This window comes from Scyliorhinus torazame, chromosome 4 (assembly GCF_047496885.1).
Source record: "Scyliorhinus torazame isolate Kashiwa2021f chromosome 4, sScyTor2.1, whole genome shotgun sequence".
Classification (NCBI taxonomy): Eukaryota; Metazoa; Chordata; class Chondrichthyes; order Carcharhiniformes; family Scyliorhinidae; genus Scyliorhinus; species Scyliorhinus torazame.
In genome coordinates, this window is record NC_092710.1 from 274,957,308 (window position 1) to 274,979,561 (window position 22,254).

General features: G+C 48.0%; 1 long non-coding RNA gene across 2 annotated transcripts in view; it reads right to left on the bottom strand.

The window, feature by feature from the left end:
• Positions 1–4,348: 4,348 nt before the first annotated feature.
• Positions 4,349–22,254, bottom strand: part of LOC140411735 (uncharacterized) — a 62,479-nt gene continuing 44,573 nt past the window's right edge. For both annotated transcript variants that reach the window (XR_011940977.1, XR_011940976.1), the window contains exon 3: positions 4,349–4,619. This is a non-coding gene — a long non-coding RNA (uncharacterized lncRNA). The remainder of the gene's footprint in view (positions 4,620–22,254) is intronic.

A 22,254-nucleotide genomic window follows, 5' to 3' on the forward strand; every position in this document is an offset into this window, starting at 1 on the left:
AATTCACTCCTGGAAGTCACGATTGAATCTGCTTCCACCACACTCTCAGGATGTGCATTCGTGATCCTAACCTCTCACTACAAAAATACTTTTTCCTCCTGTTTCCTGCGCTTTTTTTGCCAGTCACCTTAAATTGGTGAGCAGATCCCTCCTGATTTTGAGCACCTCCATAAATCTCTCAATATTGCACTCTCTGAAGAGAACAGATCCAATTTCACCAATTGAAGTCCCTCATCCTCAGAAACATTCCACAAAATCATTTCTGCATTCTCTCCAATGCCTTTGTGTCCTTCCTAAAGCATGCGGGCAAATTGAGGTGGTGGCATAGTGCTATGTCCATGGACTAGTAATAGAAAACCCTGGGTAATGCTCTGGGTTCAAATCCCACCATGGCAGATGGTAAAATTTAAATCTAATGAAAGACTGGAATTGAAAGTCTAATGATGACCATGAAACCATTGTCAATTGTGGTAAATACCCATCTGGTTCACGAATGTCCTTTAGAGAAGGAAATCGACCGTCCTTACCTGGTCCAGCCTACATGTGACTCCAGACTCACAGTTATGTGGTTGACTCTTAAATACCCTCTCAAGGACAATTAGGGCTGGTCAATAAATGCTGGTACAGGCCAATGATGCCCATGGTCGACTCAGACCTCGAACCTGGACCGCCAAAGCAGTGCCCCCTTCCAACCGCTATGGTGCCATCATCATATGGGGTGTTTTACAAGTCATCATTCATGGTCTGTTTCCAGAATCCGTTGTCAATCATTTGCTCAATAGTTGATATCTTATTCGCTCTGATAGCATAATACGTCTTGTTTGTTCCATTAACTGCAATAGTCCCAGGGACTTTCTTTTGCAAGTAATTAGTCACAAATGACATTACGTTAATGTTCCTTTGATACATTCGTCCATTTGGATGTTTGTATTCAAGACACTTCAAAGTTTTATTCTTTAGTTGGGTGCCTTGATCAGAATTGCTGAACATTTCAAACAATTTCATCACTCTTTTAGTAGTATTACTGTCCATTTGATCGCAGATCAAGTGACAATGAACACCATTAGTAGACATTTCAGTCTGCAAAATCCATCCCGATGTAAAGATGCTTCTTGTAGCTTGCGAGTATAACCATTGAAGCATCTTTCCGTGAGCAAACTGCAATACTGGACCGTTAACCTGCATTTCGGGTTCAGTAATTATACCAACACAATGTTCCAAGCACTTACTCCAGCAGGAATTTTTCTGCATATCATTCATTATTTTTGTAACAAAGTCAATGGAACCTATTTGAACTACAACGGCTCTTCCTTGTGAAGACATTACTTACTGCTAGATTATCTTCTTTATTCCTTGCTTTTGATGGATTTGCGAAGCCTTCTTTTCTTCACAGAAGTCGTAATAGCTACAATTATAGTGATGGTGAGTTGAATTGCAGCAGTAGTTAATGCTATGAACAGTCCCGCACCAAGCATTTTGAATTATGGAGGGAAAACCGTGCTCATTTATATGATATACGTAGGAGGGCTATTTGCTGACATTGTGATTGGTTGACATATGTAGGTTAGTATGTGCGTCATTGGCTTAAATATTTAACCATGAACTTCAACAAAAGATAACGGGTATTTGGTTAATTGAATATTAACTCTGTACTCAAACAATAAATTAGATAAGTGGGAGGTTTTATGTGGCATGGCCCTGATTGGTCCACATATGTAGGTCATTGAAATTGTGTGGTTGCCAGCCCGCCATCAGATAAGCATCTGCCAGCCCGCCATCAGATAAGGAGGAGACCAGGACCTATCTCTCACCACCACCACCCTGCCAATTATTGAGGAAGGCGTGACTAAGCGTCATATCCGGTGTTGACTAGACATCATAACCGGTCCAATGTACAATTCCCACATTATATCACATCCAGCTCCCACGATACGTCACTTCCGGCTCATATTGATGACGTAGGGTTGGCATGTCTCCAAGTAGGGTTGGCACGCTGCCAAGTAGGGTTGGCACACCGCCAATTTTTTGACGATAAACATAGGGACATACCCCCCAGCCCTGAATGAAGCCCCCCTACTGAGCTAATTGGAGATCCAACTTGCTACTTGCCCTTGAGCTGACCAGCCTGCTATGGTAGCCCTTGTCAAACGCCTTGCTAAAATTAATGTAGCCTACGACATGAATCCACTACTCTCATTGACCCGCCTCAAAAAATAAATTAGTCAGGCATGAACTTCTCTTGGAATATCCATGCTCACTGTCCTATTTTTAAATAAATTTAGAATACCTAATTCTATTTTTCCCAATTAAGGGGCAATTTAGAGTGGTCAATCCACCTACCCTGCACATCTTTAGGTTGTGGGGGTGAGACCCATAGACGTTGGGAGAATGTGCAAACTCCACACAGACAGTGACCCGGGCCAGGATCGAACCCGCATCCTCAGCGCCGTGAGGCAGCAGTGCTAACCACTGCACCACCATGCTGCCCTATGCTGATCGTCCTTGATCAATCCCTGTCTTTCCAAACAACAATTTATACTGCCCCTCAGAACTTTTCCAATAATTTCCTCGCAACCGAGAATAGGCTGACTAACCTTTAATTACTTGGGCTTTTTCCTTCTTGCTTTTTGAATAATAATTTTACAAAAACACACACTGATGCTCCACTGACTTCGTGGGGAAATGATGTATTGTTGAAAGTGCTACTTTCCATTAAACAACAAACTGAGTTATGGCCCACAACATCCTGGATCCCCGGCATCACATCCAGGGGGCACCCCATTGATGCACTAGGTAATCCCTCTAGTAAGTTCCCACATAAGGGTTGACCCAGCAATTACCCTCTAACTTCCTCTGGACAATTACACTGATCTGTGAACCATCCGACAGAAGTGATTTAAATCGGTAACTTTGGATGATTCTGCCAGTTTTACCCTGAAAGAGTTAGAAGGAACATAAATCACTCTTAATGCCAGAGTAACTAAACACCCAGATACAACCTCACACAGGACCATACACATGATCCCCCCCCTTGGCAGCCCACCACACCATCCTCAACCCCCCCCCCCCCCGAACCAACCCTACCCCCCCCCCCCCCCCCCCCCCCGATCTCCGGTCCGACCCCTCCACCCTATTCCACACCCTGTACCACCTCTGGTCCAATCACCTCCATCCCCTTCCCGGACCACAGCGCCCCCTCCCCCCTCCGTTCCATCTCGCCCGAACCCCCTCCCTCTGTCTAGTCCACCTCACCCGCTCCTGCCTGTTCCACCTCACCCCTTCCCATTGGGTCTTCCCCACCCCCTCCTGGTTTACCCCTCACCCGATCTCTTCCCCCTGGTCTTCCATCACCCTTCCCACTTTTCCCTCTCCCACCTCCCGATCTCCCCCACTTGCTTGAACCACTCACTGTTGTGTCATAACCTGCACAAGGCCCAAGGGGAAACCATTATTGATCTCTCCAAGGAGCTCGTGGAGTATAGGCTTCCGAGGTAGGGGGCAGAGGCCCACCCAGCTGGAGCTCGTTAGAACCGAGCATAAAAGCCGGCCCGAACAGGGCCCAGGGAGTTGGTTGTCCCAACGGGAACTGTGATTGTAGAAAGTTACTGCCGTGGGCAGCTTATTGTTACAAGTAAAATAAATCTTCTCCTTCCTAATGGGAACCGAAGACACCGGTCAAGAAAGCGTGGGATCAGGTGTGAATTCAATGGAGGACAAAAATCTGCTGACCTCCTTGGTCATCAAACTTTGAAACTTACCTATTCCATTTAAACCTCCTCTTTCTTTATGGCAGCTAGTCCCCTATAAAGAGGGTTTGTCTGTCCTCTCGCGGGGGGGGAGGGGGGGTGCATTGTTGCTCCTATCTCACCCAGCCTGGATGAGGAAAGTTGGGCAAGACAGGGGCGAGGGCAAGTTCATCCAAAGTGCAAATCCGACAGAGATTGCCACTCTGAGGAAGTTATGGGCCCTTATCTGTCTAATTGAATGAATGTAACAGACACCTGCAACGTGACCCGAGGAACAGCAAGTTCGCCTCGGTGTTTTCTTTTGCCAACATTACTTCTTCAATCTACACGACTAACAATAAAACCCAGCAAAGCGTTTGATCATTTGTGGGTCTTCTGTGTTCAGTTTGGCTGCTGCCAATGTGACTGTGCTTGAGAAGTAATTTATGAAGTGCTTTGGGATGTGCAAAAACAGCCGTCTTAGGAAGGTAGTGGGAACCGAAGACACCAGGCAACAAAGCCATGGGATCACGTGTGAATTCAATGGAGGACAAAAAAAGAAGTACTACAACAACCTACATTTAGATAACACCTTTAATGAATTAAAACATCTCAAGGCAGCGTTATAAAGCAGAATTTGACACAAAGCTACAAAATGTGACAGCAGGACAGGTGGTCAAGTGACCACAGAGCTTAGTAAAAGAGGTAGCTGATCAGGAGCATCTTAAAGGAGGAGCGATAGATTTTTTAAAAAGTTGATGGAGACGTTTAGAAGGGAATTCCAGAACTTAAGGTCACAGCAGCTGAAGGCACGATCCTCAATGGTGCAGTGGCAAGAGCCCAGAATGGAAGGAGCGACGGGCGGGTTAGGTTGAAATCTTTCCCTTGATGCACCTGAAAATATAATCAGGAATTACATCAAATCCTTGAATTTTAATCATGCCAAAATTATTTTCTGATTGAACCCAGAGAGAGCATTAATGCAGATTTCTTTGGTCCTGTTGTAAAATAGGTGTTTAAGGCAGTTCCTCACTCAGTGAGATTATCTCATAAAGTTTGTAAGTGTTGTAATGAGGGGTTGTTATTTACAAATACTTGTAATATTTTGGCATGATGGACTATAAAATTTCATTTTATAAAGCAAGAATTGCTCTGTTCTTCCTCACTATCCTGCTTGTTCTCGAGTGTATTTTTGAGCTTAAATTGTGCTCATCATATTTTCAACACTTTGCATGCTCACGGTCAGAGTCTATTGCCTCGTGCCACTTTAAGACATTAATGCATGTTAAACGTTTAATATTTCACAGACTGGTATATCCTGAATGGCATTATAGTAAAAGTTTTCGAAGATGAATTATTTGCCAGAGGCTGACCTTTAGCACCTCTATCTTTTGAAACTCTAGGTTTCATATATTTAGCAGCATGTCATCAGGCGACAGTGTGCCAACTGAATCAAATTATGCCATAAACTGTCAAAGTGAAGCTTTCATTTGACCTTTAGAGAACAAATTCCCTAATTGGATTTGAAGGTAAAAATTAAGGGCAAGCACTGATTCCAAATACTATGGGCATGATGTACCGGCCGCGTTGCGCTCGATTGGCTGCGCGACGCAGCCGGTAGATGCCAGGAGAGGCCTCTTCCAGGATCTGCCTGGCTAGCCACGCCTTGCGAGATCTGATACAATCTCGCGAGATGTCATGATCTGAATCCCACCCACCATTGTGGGTCGGATTTGTATTTGATAAATCTGCATATTAGAACGAGACGGCTAGTCTCAGTTTAATATAAACTTGCCTGATATACCGAGTCCCTGGTAAGGAGACCTCTAGACCAAAGAGCAAGAAGGATGGCCTTTCAGACCGTCGCGTTCTCCCTCTCCACCTGTCCGCTCCCCCAGGCTGGTAGTCCTGCTTGAGGTGATGCCCTTGCTAAGCAGGAACTGACGCAGCTCATCACTCATGAAGGAGGAACCCCGATCACTATGGATGTAAGTGGGGAGACCGAGTGGGGGCAGGTGTCCATCGAACTTCAGGGTGATACTCTGGAGGTTGCACTGGAAGTCGAGACCCAGAGATGCGGCGTTGGACTTCATAAATGGCTTTGGAGATGCGGCGGCGGACTTCAAAAATGGCGGTGCCCCTGACGTCCACGAGGGTGCCATGTGATCGGAGGCATAGGCACCCATGTTACGGAAGGCCACCTCCAGCGATTCAGCAAGCTGCAACGTTTCCCGGAGGTCGAGTGTCTCCCTCTCTAGCAGGTGCTGGCGAACGTAGTGTGAGTCAATGCCGGCAACATAGGCGTCCCGGATCAGGAGTTTGGTGTGCTTAGCAGCCGACACCGCCTCGCAGGTGCAGGCCCTGCCGAGCATCCGCAAAACGCGCAGAAATTCTGCCAGCGACTCTCCAGGGCGCTGGTGCCGCATGGCGAACAGTCCGTTAACCCGTTTCACATACCGTCCTTTCAAGAGATTAATGGCTTCATGAAATGAGTCCGTGTCCTGGAAGATGAGAAAAATTTGCGGGCTCACCCGGGAGATGAGGACTCGCAGCTTGTGTTCCTCGGAGACGGCGATGGCAGCAGAATTGATGAAAGATTCTAGACAGCGAAGCCAGTGTGCGACGATGACATCGGCGTCGGCTGATTGGGGGTCTATCTGCAGGAGGTCCTGTTTGAGGCTGGATCCATGTTAAATAGCTCTTTAATTTAATGTAAGTCAATGAAATTGATATGCCATCAATTACGACGGAAAACGCAGAGTGAATTAACACTGGCTTTTATTGGCTTACAACAGAGCTGGCAGCGTGCCCCAGAATGAGGCAGTATGAGAGGTCGGCAGCTTATATACCCAGGCCCTAGGAGGAGGAGCCACGGGCAGAGCCAAAACCGTACAACATGTAATATAGTGGCAATACTGTACAACACGTAATACTGTGGCAGCACAATACAACACAGTGGTTTCACCACAGAGGGAAATGTTGGAAATAATTTCTTGCAAATTATACTTTTCTTGGGGTTAGGGATACCAGTGATTAGAATAGAAATGTTCCTATCCTTTTGTCACCGTCAGCATTGACCATCCTCTGGTCAGGTCAGTGTTGCATTTTTGGATTTTTTTACCCTAGATAATTTTGTTTTCTGTTTTAGCATTTCAGACACCCCCAGAGATAGAAACAAAGAGAGATTTAGGACATTCCAGCACATCTTTTCCATACTGGTTGGAAAAGAGCTTTCCAATGTAATTCCATCTTTCCGCTCTCGATCCAGGGGCCTTTAGTTTATGGCACTCAAGTGCACAAATGCGATGAGAGTTTCTAATGTTCCCTTTGCCCACCCAGCCTTCAGGCAACATGTAGCAAGCCCAAGGAATTGTTCCTGTATTTCACTCAATTAGTTTTGTCACTCACGCTCATGTGATTTTCTTTGACTTTAGAAGTTGCTGAACAAGCACATCATAAGCTTGTGGCTTAATGCCGCAAATGATCAAAGTTGCTTTACTAATCAGCAACGTAACAAAGCAAGGATGCACTGTAAACCTTTACGAGTTCAAGGCTTCAGTATTGCCCTCTTCCTGCCAAGTTGATTAAATAAAACACAACCCTTACAGGTGCTGTACTAAATAAACTGGACAGAATGCAGTGTCCTAAAGCAATAGATACTCTTTAGGTTGTGTTTTCTTTGCTGACTTAATGAGTCGCTCTGGCTTATCCATCTCTCTGATGGCTTCAGAAAGGCTACTCCATTTTGGTTTGAGAAATATTCTTTAAGGTTTGACTCGGGAAAAGGAAGTGAATATTGTATTAGTGAGTGTCCTGGAAAGTCAAAAGGAGCTGCCGATCAAAAGTTTACACAAATGAGAACCCAAGGGAGAGATTTTCCTCAGAGATTTCCAATGTCATCCAGCTCTGGTGGGGCCGGGACAGTCTTCAGCAGAACCATTGGTTTTAGCCCATGTTTAGCACAAGTTGCACCAATACTAAAGAAATATTTACGAAAGGTAGTTCTTGGGCATCGTCATCTTGTTAGGGGGTCCCTCTTGGTCCACCGGAGGAATGGGAGGTGGACTTGAGTCCAGGGAGAGCAGCATCAACAGGTGAGAGAGATTCAGGAGGGCGAGGTGGGCTCTTTCCCATTTCCAGATGCAGGGGACGGGATTCTCCACTCCCACGGCGAAGTGGCCGGGCTGTCGTGAACGCCGTTGAGGTTCACGGCGGCGCGGAACGGCCCCGGTCCCGACCGATTCAGGCCCTGACAATGGGCCAGTATCGGGGCCGCGTCATCTACCCGCGCCAGGCCTTGTCGCCCGCGTAAAAGCGGCGCCGCATAGATGACACGGCCGGCACCGCATAACGGACGTCATCCGCGCATGCACGGATTGGCCGGCGCCAACCCGTGCATGCGTGGTTGCCGTCCTGTCCAAATCCACCCCGCAAGAAGATGGGGGACGGATCTTGCGGGGCCGCGGAAGGAAGGAGGTCCTCCTTCAGAGAGGACGGCCCGACGATCGGTGGGCACCGATCACGGGCCACCCCACATTGCAGGTGAAGCCCGGTGCAGGATCCCCCCTTGCCCCCCCACAGGCCGCCCCCCCAGCGTTCACGCACCGCCCACGACTGCAGCGACCAGGTGTGGACTGCGCCGGGGGGGAACACGCCATTTTGGCCTGGCCGCTCGGCCCATCTGGGCCTCAGAATAGCGGTGGTGCCGGAGAATCGCTATATTGGGTGTCTCCGGCGATTCCCCGGCCTGCGGCCCGCGAAACTCGACCGGGCCATTCCCGCTGCTTGGGAGAATCGCGGGAGGGCGTGGGACCGGTGTCCCCGGAAAGTTTGGCGGCCCAGGCGATTCTCCCAACCGGCGTGGGAGTGGAGAACCGCGCCCAGGGTATCTTTCTTCCGCCCGACATCCTCCATCAGGACGTCCAGTGAGGCGTCCGAGAACCTGCGTGGACACCTCATTTTGTCCCTCAGCAATCCTGAAAGCTGACGGCAGCTGTAAGGCAGCCAGTGCATTCCACTGGAGGCAGACGCACACATCCCCAGAAATTGAGTCTGATCAGTGCTCATGTGTTAAATCAGCAAATATCTCTGTTTTAGCTCCTCCGGGGAACTTCAGATTGTGGTGATCAGCAGCCAGGGCAGTATTTCAAACAAGCCTGTCTTACAGGCACAGCACCCATTTAGCACCTATTTTCACCCTTTCACCACAATAGCACCCCTGCCCCTCCCCTCTCTATCTATTTATTTCATGTGGGTTTGGCTTCCTCCCTTTTGACACCTGACCTTACAAAACAGACTCCGTGGAGTTCTGCCAACACTGGTAAAGGTTTGGTGGGAACTTCAAAGACGTAGCTCAATGTAGCTGAAAATGGCCATTGCTCCTATTTAACCAGGGCTTTAAGCAATCTATCACTGAAGGTAAGACAGAAAATAAGCAGAACTCCCACAGAAATTCATAGTGGGATTTCTGCTCCCACACTCTTACCCTGGTGTACCCTGAGCATCTAACATTCACCCCCTCCTGTTTCTCATCCATATGGTTCCCTTGGCAACGCCACCTCTCTCGATTCCTCCATTGTCTCTAAATTATCAGACTGCTTATCCGGCATCCAGTGCTGGATAAACAGAAATTTACTCCAACTAAAAGACTGAAAACACCATTGTCTTCAGTCCCCATCATTAATTCCATTCCCTCGCCTCCGGCTCCATTCCTCCCGCTGACAACTATCTGAGGCTGGCCCAGACTGGCTTGTCTCTCACATTTTAACCTCTCTCTACTTGAGGCGATGCAGAACTCTGCTGCCCTTGTCTTAACTCAGACCAAGTTCAGTTCACATATCACCCCTGCACTTGCTGACCTATGTTAGCTTGCGTTTAAGCAAACTTGCAACTTTAAAGTTCTCACTGTTGTTTTCAAATCCCTCCATGGCTTTTCCCCTCCCTATCTACAATCTCCTCCAGCCCCACAGCCTCCAATATACCTGAGTAACTGTTGCACCATTCGTACCCTTGCCTTTGGCTGACTAGGCCCTGAACTCTGTAACTTCCTTCCTAACACTTTCCACCTCTCTACTGCTCTTTCATCATTCAAGACACCCTTTAAAACCCTACCCCTGAACCAGGTTTATGGTCATGTGCCCTGACATCTCCTTCTGCAGTATGGTATTGCTCTTTACAGCGCAGTACAGCATTTTGCGCCATTAACGGTGAAATGAAACATTCCCGATTTTATTGCTGTTGTCTCAAAACAAACTGGATCACTTTCTGTGATTGAGACTGCATTTTAAGACCACTACTTTGATTTCCACTCCTGGGCAAGAATACAGCAAAGTGAGGAACGAGTCCATCTGAGAGGAGAAGGTGATCTTGATACCAGGCTACAATTTCATGCTGTTATCGTAGAATAGAATCAACAGTGCAGAAGGAGGCCATTTGGTCCATCGAGTCTGCACCGGCTCTGGGAAAGAGCACCCCGCTTAAGCCCACACCTCCACCCTTTCCCCGTAACCTCAGCGAATCGAAGGGCAATTTATCATGGCCAATCCACCCAACCTGCACATCTTTGGACTGTGGAAAGAAACCCACGCAGGACACGGGGAGAATGTGCAGAATCCATACAGACAGTGATCCAAGCCAAGAATCAAACTGGGACCCTGGAGCTGTGAAGAAACTGTGCTAACCACTGTGCTATCGTGCCGCCCTGGCACCCCAACCTAAATGACCAGCAAGCCAGCAGTAAGCAGTTGCCCAGCTGTTGACATGGAGCCGATGAGCCCACCAGAAGAAAACAGGCTCCAGCACCAATGGCGCCGATAGGCGGTTGGGTTTCCAAATCTGTACAGCAACAAACACATAGCTCCAGCCCATGACAAATTAGGAGGCTGAGTAGTTTCAACAAAAGTGCAAACTGACATTCAGTAGCTTTCTAATAATAATAATTATAATAATAATTCTAAAAGGCATTAGTGAAGAGGAAAGGGTTATTATCCTTTTGTGGACAGGAGAGAAATCATAGGATCCCTACAGTGCAGAAGGAGGCCATTCGGCCCATCAAGTCTGCACTAACATTCTGAAAGAGCACCCTATCTAGGCCCACACCCCTGCCCTATCCCCTTAACCACACCTGACCTTTGGACACTAATGGGCAGCGGAGCATCTGGAGAAAACCAACGCAGACATGGGGAGAAAGTGCAAACTACACACAGACAGGTGTGGTGTTGGGCGTTCTGACACACAGATGAGCCAACACAGTTGTATATGGTACAACGCTATTTTATTTAAACTTTCTATGTACAGTTTTGTCTTGATACTCTGCACGTGGGGATTCCCTGTTTGTGATGTTAAAACAGGTCGTGTCCGTGTCCTTGTCCCCAGACCTACTGTCCACCAGGTGTCGTGTTCGTGCTTTTATATGGTTCCTGTCTTTGTGTGTGATTGGTTGTGGTGTTGTGTGTTCTGATTTGTCTGTTGGTGTGTCCATCATGATGTGTGTGTTTGAATATCATGACATCCCCCCTTTTTACAAAGATATGTGCCTACGTGGTAATAAATATAATCGTGCCGTGAGTGCATCTAAGAGTGAGTGTGTGTTGTGTACAGCATGTGCATATGACGTAACTATTTACATGGGGCGATGTCGGGTGCGTCACATCAACAAGGTTGTACCATAACAGAACATGAATGCGAACGAGAAAAAAAATTTGATCAGTGGTCCAGTCAGACGATATCTGGAACGATAAACAACAACAGGTTAAAAAGTGTGTAACTTTTTGAACATATGAACGGTGTTATAAGTCCAGTCTAATGGGCTTGCGACGAGTTTGGGTTGACCGTCAGGGTGGCACACCACTCATCGGCTGGATTGATGGCATTGACCTTGTTGACATCGATGACGGAAACGCGGAAGGCATCCTGGTCATCTGCATCACTTAACTGGAAGTCTTGATGTGTGGGCTGGACGGTCCTGACTTGTCTGCGAGATTGTCGGGGATGTGCAGAATCCATGGGTTGAGCCGCACGACAGTGGGCAGCATAGTGGCCCATCTTGCCACATCTGAGGCACTGTCGGTTTTTAGCAGGACATTGCCCTTTTAAGTGTACAGCTCCACAATTGCCGCACGTCATGACGTCACGGCGTTCGTTGCGCCACTGCGCATGCACAGTGCGATCTTGCGGTGGGCGCACCTGCGCAGTGCGTCCCTCGATGTGGCCGTTATTTTTGGCGCGCACCAGCGCGGGAGACCGCGAAAAGCGCGGGAAGCGGCCGCTCTCGTCGGGGCCACGGGTCGGGAAGTAATCAACGGCCTGGATGCGTTCGGCGTCGTGGGCGGCCTGGCTTGCCGATTCGACGGCAGGGGACCCCCTCCGTGCCAATTCGGACGCCTGAAATCAGGCAAAACGGCTGGTTGCATTCTCGTGGAGGACACAGGCTTCCACAGCAGACGCTAAGGTGAGGCCTTTTATTTTAAGAAGCTGCTGGCGTAGGCCACTGGAGGCAACGCCAAAAACAATCTGGTCCCTGACTCTGGACTCTGTGGTGCTGCCGTAACCGCACGACTGCGCTAGAATTCGGAGGTGCATCAAAAAGGGTTGAAAAAGCTCCTCCTTACCTTGCAGGCGTTGCCGAAAGAGGTATCTTTCAAAACTTTCATTCACTTCAACATTAAAGTGCTGGTCCAGTTTGAGGATGACCGTGTCATACTTGGATTGGTTTTCCCCTTCTTCGAACACCAGTGAGTTGAAGACGTCGAGGGCGTGCTGCCCTGCGTAGAAGAGGAGCAGTGCAATCTTCGTTTCATCCGAGGCACTCTGTTTCTCGTTGACTCGGATGTACAGGTCAAATCGCTGCCTGAAGAGCTTCCAATTGGTACCAAGGTTCCCCGCAACTTGCAACGGCTGCGGTTTGTCGGTGCGGTCCATGTCCAGAATGGCAGGTTAGTTGGCAGGTATCGATCCACTCCTGTACCATGTGGTGTTGGGCGTTCTGACACACAGATGAGCCAACACAGTTGTATATGGTACAACGCTATTTTATTTAAACTTTCTATGTACAGTTTTGTCTTGATACTCTGCACGTGGGGATTCCCTGTTTGTGCTGTTAAAACAGGTCGTGTCCGTGTCCTTGTCCCCAGACCTACTGTCCACCAGGTGTCGTGTTCGTGCTTTTATATGGTTCCTGTCTTTGTGTGTGATTGGTTGTGGTGTTGTGTGTTCTGATTTGTCTGTTGGTGTGTCTATCATGATGTGTGTGTTTGAATATCATGACAACAGTCACCCGAGGTCGAAATCAAACCTGGGACCCTGGCACTGTGATGCAGCACTAGAACCATAGGAACCAAACAATTGCATGAAAATGCCTGAATGTGACAGTCCCCATTGAAAATAAATTTACATAACCATTCAGATCAGGAAGAGGGACTAAAACCTGAACCGTGGGCGGGATTCTCCAAAAATGGGGCTATGTCCCTACTCCGGCGGGAAAACCGGCGCCAACCACTCCGGCGTCAACAGCCCCCGAAAGTGAGGAATTCTCCAATTTTTGGGGGGCTAGGTTGATGCCGGAGGGGTTGGCGCCCCTCCAGCTGGCGCGTGTTCGAGTATGCGCGGACGGGCCGGCATGATCTCGCGCATGCGCGGACCGGCTGGCGTATTTCCACGTATGCTCGGGGGTTCCCTTCTCCGCGCCAGCCCCCGGGCAATATGATGGGGCCCGGGGTGGAGGAAAGAAGGCCCCCCACGGAACAAGCCAGCCGTCAGATCGGTAGGCCCCGATGCGGGCCAGGCCACTGTCCGGACCGCCCCTGCACATTTACCTGCCAGGTCCAGCCGTGCGTGCGGTGAGTAATTCACGCTGGCGGTACGGCCACTCGGCCCACCGGGGCCTGGAGAATTGCCGGCGGGGCCGCTGTCAATGGCCCCCGACCGGATTGGCAGGAATCCCGCCGGCCCACCAAAAACGGCGCCGGAAAATAGGGCAGCCGGCGTCGGGGTGGCGGGGCGGGATTCGCGTCTCCCCCCAAGGATTCTCCGACCTGGCGCAGGGTCGGAGAATCCTGGCCCATAAATCTTTTGTTTAGAAAATATTTCATTGAAGCATTTGTAATTTTCATAATTTAACATGTTGACATTTCTAAAACAATGGCGCAAAATACCCCCTCAAAGAACAACAAACAATAAACCACGTTGCCCCACTTCTCCCGCCCTGTCCCCAATTACCTGTATACTAAGTTCCCTGCCCTTATTTAACATCACCATGCCTCCTATTTTCCTCCTCCCCCTCCCCCTTTTCCCTTTCCCCCCTTACTGCTGACGTTCAGTTTTTGTTAAAGAAATCGATGAACGGCTGCCAACTCCGGGTGAATCCCTGTATTGATCCTCTCAGAGCGAACTTGATTTTCTCCAGACTGAGAAACCCTACCATATCGCTGACCCACACTCCTGGCTTTGGGGGCTCCGAGTCCCTCCATCTCAGCAAGATCTGCCTCCGGGCCACCAGGAAGGAGAAGGCCTCCCTACCTCCCCTTTTCCCCCTCTATCCTCCGACAGCCCAAATATTGCCAATTCTGGACTCGGAGCGGCCCATAAATCTGAAGCTGAAACTTGATACTGGAGCAGAGAGTAACATCATCCCGCTCAGACTGCACCAGAAGACCTTTCCTGCAAATGCGAAAATAAACGGGTGACCAAGGAAAGGCACTGTGAAACCCAGCAATATTGTACTAATGGCATTCGGGGGAACTGAGATTTGACAACTCAGATCAGAAAGGCACTACCAGACAGTAAAGCGAAGACTCACAAAATGCTGAGAGACAAAGAAAGATCCAAACCGTGCCTTATTCTCACTCTAATCTACATCTCTCAAGACTGACATAATAATAATCTTTATCAGTGTCACAAGTAGGCTTACATTGAATGGAAAGTATAAGACAAATCTGCCAATCAAGATATTCCCTCCAAGTGACCAGAAGGAAGTAAGACTCACCGATTCCCAGGTAGAAGGAGGTCAACACTTCAATCCGTTTGCTAAATCCTTGCCTGAGCTGGTGAAAGGGCAAACTGTACACATGCAGGATCCAGTGAAAACCTGGAGCCCAGCAAATGTTGTCCGGTAAGCTAAGACTCATACAGCATTGAGACTGAAACCAGTAAGAAAATGAGAAGGAACAGAGTCCATATTCTATTGGCACTGAGCTGATGAATCAGCCCTGAGCTGTATTGTTCTTTGTATATAGAGTTAGGTCACAGATCAGCCATGATCTCATTGAATGGCGGGGCAGGCTCAAGGGGCTGAATGTCCTACTCCTGTTCCTATGAAATCAACACCTCCAACAGTGCAATGTTCCCTCAGTGCTGGAGTGTTAGCCTAGATTATGTGCTCAAGGCTCTGGAATGGGACATAAGCCCACAAACCTCTGACTAGATATGAGAGCGCTACCACTGAACATGCTGAAAGCATCAGGATCTGCACTAATTGATCTTCATGAAAATCCTTTACATTGTAGTCAATGGGTAAAAATCCTGGAGTTCCTCCCTTAACATCACTGCGTTTATATCTGCGCCACAAGTACTGCGACAGTTCAAGAGGGTGGCTCACCACCACCTTCTCAAGAGCAATTAGGGACACTCAGTAATGTTTGGCCTTGATAGCGATGCCCACATCCCATGAACACATTATTTTTTAAATTGGGTTTTTAATGTATGAGGAGCTTTGCCCTCTTCACAATTGGAATTTGCAGGCAGGTTTTTTTAATGGAAAGGTTTGCACCGGATTCATTTAGATAACAGCTGAGGAATGAACTTCGGAAAATGCTGAGTTGCAAGTATCATAAATTGATTATTTTTATATGAAACTATGAGAAACCCTTATCCAAGCATAACATTCCTTGGCAAACCATTTGCGTGTTTTTCAGAATTTAATAGTCCTGGCTTTAAGGCTAAGAGCGAGTGCAAATCCAGGATGGAAGTCTGCACAAACGAGACTCAGTGAGGCCTGATCCAACATCACGGTTTTGCCCATTCTGTATTCGATAAGGTTGTTTTTTGTAAGCTTAACTGACTGTGGTTGGAAGACTTTCACCTTGAAACAGAATCTCCCTTCCCTGCTGTAAATGATATCAAACAAACACGAAAGTGGTCTGATTGTATCTGCACCCCACATCTACGCTCTATCTATTCAACTGACTTGATGTTAACTACCAAGAGCCACCATGAAAAAAAACTTCCTCACACAGCAATGCATCAATTGCCTTCGTAACTTCAAAACAACGGCCCGAATGTATGCCTGCGAAAAGAATAACCAAACATTGAAACGATTAAATTCTAGACCTGAATGAATTTTCACCCTAAATTTTGACTGAATTGATTTTTAATCATGGAATTTGAAATCATGCTTATCTTATGATATGTTCCCAAACTAGAGGTGCTCTCCAATCTCTACTTCACATGGTTCAGTGCGTTTGTTAGTGACGCTGTGCTGTGATGGTATCACTTCTGCAAAAGTGCCTTCATCACAGAGCTCTATAGATGTTTTTAAAAGTTTGTAAGCAATCACTGCTGATCTGTCCTCAAATGGTTTCATTTGGAATGATCCCAATAAACCACTGGTAAAAGTTGGTGAGGGGAAGGCGAAAGCACAGAATCCTTAAAACAATTAACAAAAAGGCAAAGACCAAAGGAACTCCTGTAACCTATAAATAATAAGGGGTGGAGGTGGTTATAGGTTAAAAGGTGTTGAGGTGACTGCAGAGATGTGCACTAAATATACACAGGGTGGCAGGGTGGCACAGTGGTTAGCTCTGCTGCCTCACAGCACCAGGGACCGGCATCCGATCCTGACCTCGGTTGACTATCTGTGTGGAGTTTGCATATTCTCCCCATGTCTCCGGATGCTCAGGTTTCCTCCCACAGTTCAAAGATGTGCAGGTTAGGTGGATTGTCCATGCTAAATTTCCGCTTAACGTCCAAAGGTTAGGTGTGGTTATGGTGATAGAGTGGGGGATTGGGCCTAGGTAGAGTGCTCTTTCAGAGGGTCGGTGCAGACTCAATGGGCCAAATGGCCTCCTTCTGCACTGTAGGGATTCTATGATTCCAGTTAAAATATAATGCAAATGTCTTTCCGAAGATGCACATTAATAGTGTATGCACCAAGACCTAATCCAGAGACAGATACATTTGGTTATGCAGCCACATGAGATAGTTTTTATCTAACCCACAGGGTGGGAAATAGTTGGGTCTGAGTCAACAGCCTTTTTATACCGTCCCCTCCATTGGAAGCACAGGCAGAATAGGCTGAATGGCCTCCGTCTGTGCTGTGGATTCTGTGTGTAAACTTGAAGGAAGAAAATGCCCCACTATCATTGCTTTAATGGCAGTTTATTAAAATGTTTTTTCTTTAATTTTGCAGTCGGTGAAATATGCATTTTGCTGTGTGAATCATATAGCAAAGCCTACATTAAAGCTGATGTGTGCATTTTAAACATGTGTAGGTTATTATGGTGATGTCTCTCCTGCCAAAATAAGTTTCTTAATGTGTTTATATGTTTTACAACTGAAAATTGATAAAAGTGGGACCTTGTACAGTAAAAAAAATTCTGCGTGTGTGTGTGGTTGAAGAGCTGAGCCGGCAATGTTCACCCAGAAAACTGAAGCAAACAGATGCACTATAATGAAACAAACAGAAAATGCTGAAATTGCAAAGTAAGTTTGGTTGGCGCTGTAATGATGTTCTCTGGAGCATAGTAAGGACTTTCATAAACGGGTAGAAACTTCTCCCATTTTAAAAAGTCTTCATTTGTGACTAAGAGTGGAAGTGGTTTTCCAGGACCCAACCGTTCTTAGTGTGTAACCAAAGTTTTCATGGCCAGCTTCAGTGAGTGTCAATTTCAACCAATATGGAAAGGGGGGAACAAGGTTCAACAGGAGGTTCCTCCAAGACTATCATCCCATGAGCCTCAGGGCCACTAGTGAAGTGGGAAACCTGGGGAGATTTGGCCATACTGCAGGAGAGAGACATATATCAGAAAGAAGCATAATGTGGGTGCATTTGGAACAATAAGAGCTCAATATCAGTCGAAGACTTATACCTGGAAAAGACAATTAATGGACCACTCGAGCAAACTGTGGACTTGCTTTAGTCTCTGTTCCCTGGGGACAGGAAGTGTGGGTATTAGCAGGGGTCAATCTTGAAGAATCAGTATGGAATTATATGGAGCAGCTTCTCTTTACATAATTGATTTTTTTTTAGGAGATCAAAGAGCGAATAGAGCAAGGGAATCCAGGGGGTGTTGTACATATGGATTTTGATGAGGCAGTTGATATGTAATTTCTTTTCACAAAATATGAGATTTGATGAGGTGGAAACCACTTGTTTCGGTGAAGGGACTGGGTTCTTTTCAGCGACTGCCACAATCCATTGATAAATAAAAACTCCACCTTCCCTAAAATCTTGGCCAAAATTTTCCGGTCATTCCCGCCGGTGGGATCTCCCGGTCCCCGACCGCACGCCGCCCACCCCCCTCCCACCATGGGTTCCCTGTTGGCGAGGATGTGAACAATAGGAAAATTTGTTGACAGCAGCGGAACGGGAGATAGCAGCTCCGGCCAATGGCAGGCCGCCTGAGCCACCGCAAAACATGACTCAGGGGGCAATCCCACCCCTTGTCTAAAGATTTGCCAGTTCATTGTGAAGCACTTGGAAGTGAATCAGTTGCTTCAAGTTGCGCACACTTAAAGAAAGCTCCACGAGGAAATTATGGGAGATTTGCAATGGAGTCACTTGGACAAACATTGATTTCGCTCGTCCACTGCTCTATCAATGGGAGGGTAGTCCAGCCCATGATATTAAAGGGTCGGGATATTAATGGAAAAAGTCCAATTCACTGAAAGCCTCCTTCTGTGCTGTAATTTCTCTGTAGTTATATTGGGCACGGTTTAATGGGTCAAACACAGAGTCCTATTTTGAACGTCTTTAGCGGGATGTTTCACGGCACCGCACCTATTTGATGGGACTTAACCATTTTTTTGGGCCTCAGCGACGAACGCCTCACTGAGGCCGCACTTACCTAATTTCCTGCACTGACGAACTCTGCTCGCCAGTTCAGGAAGAATATTTACAGATCAGTGCGCCAATTTTTAAATACTTCCCCAATCTTTCAACTCCCCTCAGCCACTCCACCGTGGCCTCCCGATCCCTTCACTGCACCCAACTAACCCCTAAAGGAGTCCTCAAGCCTGTCTCCCCTCACCCGACCTCTTAAGGGCAAGACACCCGAGGAACATTGGCACTGCCGGCCTAGCACCCTGGCAGTGCCATCTGGGCACCCTGGCAATGCCCGGGGGAGTGCCAAGCTGCTGGATGAGATCCAGATCGCAAAGTCTCACGAGATCTGATTAAATCTCGCAAGGTGTCAGCATCGCGAATCGCGTGAGAGACCTCTCACGGATTTCAACGGTCTCGTGGCATCACCAAGTCGGGCGCGACGAGGCCATTAAATTGTGCCCATTGTCTATAATACCACATGCCTTAGCTTCTGGAACAAGTCTTGTATGTATCATTTTAAAAACCGAGCGTAGGATCTCCCCCACCATCGTTCAGGGAGCAGGTGTGTAAAGCCCACTGGCTGTAATGGCAGATTTTCACACTGTATTGTCCACTTTCCACCACATTAGTTATGCACACATGGGAAACATGCCTGGCTGTTGGCAAGCGGCCGCTGATTTGACCGCCTCGCATAAGCTCATCACTTCCTCGTTCCAGGCGCCACATTTAAGCATTAACTTTGTTAATCTCTCCAGTCCAGGGCAGCTACAGATGTCCCCAAAACCCAAGAAGCAGCTGCCCCCAAATTCAATGATGCCTCACTAGTGTGCCTGTTGGACACAGTCAAGGCCCGCCACAATGTTCTCTACCCCGCTCTGGCCATAGGAGGACCAGCAAGGTCACTAATCCAGCTTGGGAGGTGGTGGTTGGAGCCAACTGTGCAGAAAAGGTCAGCCACCATGCAGTGCAGGGAGAGGACGAATGATCTCAACTATGCCACCAGCGTAAGTCCACCATCTCAGCGCTATCAACTGACAAACCCATCGCACATTCATTGGCATCTCACTCACTGCCCTCAAGGGACATCACTACTCACTCTCTCACACACCCTCACATCTCCATCTGGTTTCACCTCCTTGGGGGTTGTGCCCTCATCCTGTCCATGGCTCCACTCTCCATCCACACAAGCAATTCCCATCTGCCCTGGCATGAGTCTTCCTCACATTCTCTCTATCTGCCTTTATGCAGGACATGCTCACACACAATCAAAGATAGAGGTCCCAGACCAGGGGTGGAGTGCCTGAATCTCAAGGTCCTCACGGAGTTTGAAAACGGAGCCGGAGACCTGGCCTGAGGGGATGTCGACTGTGGCTGCATCGACGGTGAGGTGGACGGTGCACATCCAAGTTAGGATCCTGTACCAGCTCAGACGACCAAATCGTGAGTATTTTGTCCTATTTTAGAATCGCCTACCATTCACTAATAATCTCTTGTTTCTTTAATAGGCAGCTCTGGAAAGCTCCTGATGGCATCCACAAACGAGGCCCTCAGCTCCAGCCCTGATGACACCTCAGTTGAGGAACCAGAGGACACCACAGCAGAAGACCCATCACAGCGCTCACGCATACCCTCCACCAGCACAGATAGATACACCTCAGTGGGACTTAGTTCTAGAGAAGGATCGGGGTCATGATCCGGTGAGCACAGCATACAAACTGGCCCATAGCAGGCAGAGGCAGGGACACCCGAGGTCTCTGGCACTCAGAGGAATGCTGGATGCCAGGAAGCTGCTGAGTCTGAGGTAGATGATGAACCTCTGGGCTAGTTCCTAAATCAGTTGTTGGAGCTGCAGCGATAATCATGGGAACATCAGGAAGGGATGTCAGCTGCACTCCTCACATTGTAACACATGATGGAGGTCTCCATCCGCCTTCAGTCTGAGGTGATAGCATCGGCATGCCGACACACTAAGGTCAATATTGCTTGGATGGTGGCCGCCATAGAGACCTTTGTCCAGGACAACTGTCCTGCACTTGTGCAGGAGCTGCACTCCATTGCTAAACCGCTTGATGGCATCCATCAGTGTCTATGAAAGAGGTGGGCAGGACACCTTGCTGTCCCTTCTCCTTGAGGAGTTAGTTAGGGTGCCCCAGGCACCAGTGGGGAGGAGGGCCAGCAGAGTGACACCACAGGACCATCCAGCCAGGTGACACCAGGACACTTCAAGCTGCCCCAAAACCTCCAGCTCCATAGGCCGAGGAAGGTGCAACTGCCTCACAGCAGGACACCCAAAGCAGGCCGGGGCCCTCCAGGTCTCGGGTCTCCAGAGGATGCCCAGCAAGGTCATCACAAACAACAGGGTTTAGCAGTCAGCAGGTTGTCTCCGCCTCACCTCTGGGTGATGGGGAAACATCAGTGGGGTTAGGAAAGTTATAAAGATTTAGGAGCACAACAGTGGCACATGTGTTTACAACTTGTATGTAATGTACACAAATGTAAATAGAATCATACTCATTTCACATCTCCTCTTGTGCATACTTCCTTCTTATGATGAGCTGTGTTGCTCTCAATCAGATGTGATATCTTGGTCCCTCCCTACACACATCACCGATGTTGTTAACTTGGGCCTCTGGTCTGTATAGTGTGGTTCCATATCACAGCTTGTGGCCTTTTTCCAGATAATTCTCTATATCAGTGTTGCTTCCACCTTAATGTTAAATATGCTTGTGGGACAAACGTCATTCACATGCTTTACAGGGTCAGGTCATCTTTATTCTTGGCTGTGTAAGATTGATGTAGAAATATTCTTCTAACTTGACTGCATTCTTGAAAGGTGAAGGTGCAGTGTAAAAGGAGATGAATTCATGTTTGGAAAAGGGTCATATATTGTGCAAATCCATGTGCTCTCTGACTCTCAGCAGGGTTTTCATGCTCTGAGCCCATACTCAGCATTGCTGTCAGCCAGCCACATTTTCAACTTTCGGAGTGTACATCTGCTAAGCTCAGTAATAAGTGCGGGCACCTTGCCACCTCAAGGTGGCGACGCTCTGCCCCTCTCAGCCACATTATTGTCCTGGCTCAAATGTCCAACCTTGAGTGCCTCACACTCTGCAGTTGTGTTTTTTGCACGGACAAGGTTCCCTGGCATGCAACGCCGTGCATCCCCTCACCTGAGCACTCGCCGAGGTCACTGATTCTAATTCCAACAGAGGCGGCAGAAGAGGATTCTGGGAGAAGTCAACTCAGTCACCTTGACTGTACTGTGGGTCGCCGAAGAACCCCCTCCAGTGACAAACAGGAGGAAGATCATCATCCAGCAGAAGTATTTGGGCGTCCTGCTTGCTTGATCTCTGTTGATATTGACATAATTATGGGCCTTGGTAAAAAGCGTGTCTGTAACCTCATTAATACATTTGTGCATGGACAGTTGAGAGATTCCACAGAGGTCCCAGTGGAACCCTGGAAGGAACAACTGGCGTAGAATTTCAGAGC